Genomic DNA, 1,673 nt, shown 5'->3' with positions numbered 1-1,673 from the left:
GCCGTAATAAACGTGTCCAGAATCAGTATTTTTTTTCCATTCAGAAGTGATTCAGCAGTGATTACACTCATTTGGAACACAAAAAAAAACAGTCCCGACTAATAGGGCGGAAAGGTCTGAACTTTTTTTCTGAAGAAGGGTCTAGGCCCGAAACGTCAGCCTTCCTGCTCCTCTGATGCTGCTTGGCCTGCTGTGTTCATCCAGCTCTACACCTTGTTATCTCAAGGTCTGAACTTGGTCAGTTCAAACAATTCCCCCATTTAAACATTAATTTCTCGCCCTCAAACGTCCTGCACACACATTCACTCAGTTTTCCATTCAAATCCACCACCATGACAGTGCCAACTGAAATGGTCACATTTCAGGAGGCCGTTCGGCCGCATCGATAACAGACATTGAAATCTCAAACCCCAGCCGCAGGAAAAGGTCGGTAGAGGCGGAAACCCTGGAGACATACTGAAGCAAACGCTCGAAAGCACCGAGGCAAGCGGGTCAAGTGCTGGAAAACGAATAGACAGACGTTCGACAACCGGCGTAGACCCAATTGCCTGAAGGTCCTCTTTCCAAACAAAGCTGGATGATTTCCTTTTTCCCCACCGCCCACAATTCTCTGCTTTGGTTTTAAAACACCTCACGTCGCTTATGGCTTCAGAATTGCTCCCTGGGTTTATTTATCATGTTTTTTTTTAAGACAAAAAAGAATCACAGACACCCCCATTAAAACGAAAGCAAACGTCTTGTCGGGCGGGGGGGGGGGGATGTAGGACGAAATAGGAAAAGATCGACGAGGATGGGATTCGAACCCACGCGTGCAGAGCACAATGGATTAGCAGTCCATCGCCTTAACCACTCGGCCACCTCGTCCGATACAGTAAGACTCAGGCTCAGGATTTCATGAGCGCGATACCTGGTTACATTGTTACTGTGACTACTGGAACAGATACATTTGTTGCAACGTTCGACACATTGTCTCAACGTTCGATACATTGTCTCAACGTTCCATGCATTGTCTCAACGTTCCATGCACTTTCTCAAACGTCCCTTCCCCGAAATAAAAGGCTCCAGATTTGTTCAAAAGCCCTCGGTACTTTCCCAACTCGCCTGATGAACTCTCAGCGCCCCTTAAATCTATCGAGAGTCGATTGATTGGAACCCTTCGTTTGCCCCAGCGATTTTGTTATTCTTTCTCTCTCTCCCTCCCTTTCTTTTGCTAAAAGCTATAAGGAATCCGATTCCGCGCTTCCAATTTAAAGACTTGGTTTGAATTCTTTCCACTTCTCTGTCAAAGTTAGAGTTGCGCCCCCGCCTCCCAATTTGCCGGGAGAGGTGCACCCGCCATCCTAGCAAATTTGAGACGTGGCGGGGCGAACGCAGGCCGTTCGGCCCTCCCAACGGCGGTTACCCCCATAGGGATCAGATCAGGGTTCAGAAGGGCATCCTATCATATCCACAGCCCCCGCCCCATCACCCTGAAATCGATTGCAGAGTCACAGAATGGTCACAGTGCAGAAGGAGGCCGTTCGGCCCTTAGTGACTGTGCCAGCTCTCTCAATGAGTGTTAGTGCTCTGTGTCACTCTACTGCCTTCTCCCTGCAACCCAGCACATTGGTCTTTCTTACAGAACTGTCTCACTCCCTTTTTAAAATGGAATTCCACTGAATCGGCCTCCCCTA

General features: G+C 48.5%; 1 non-coding gene across 1 annotated transcript; it reads right to left on the bottom strand.

Moving 5' to 3' along the window:
- Window positions 1–782: 782 nt before the first annotated feature.
- trnas-gcu lies at window positions 783–864 on the bottom strand. The gene has a single exon. It is a non-coding gene; the product is annotated as a tRNA-Ser (tRNA).
- Window positions 865–1,673: the final 809 nt, after the last annotated feature.

This window comes from Rhincodon typus, unplaced genomic scaffold (genome assembly GCF_021869965.1).
Source record: "Rhincodon typus isolate 14 unplaced genomic scaffold, sRhiTyp1.1 hic_rhity00000209, whole genome shotgun sequence".
NCBI lineage: Eukaryota > Metazoa > Chordata > Chondrichthyes > Orectolobiformes > Rhincodontidae > Rhincodon > Rhincodon typus.
Note: the sequence above shows the minus strand (reverse complement) of the source record. Positions and strands in the feature narration are given on the sequence as shown.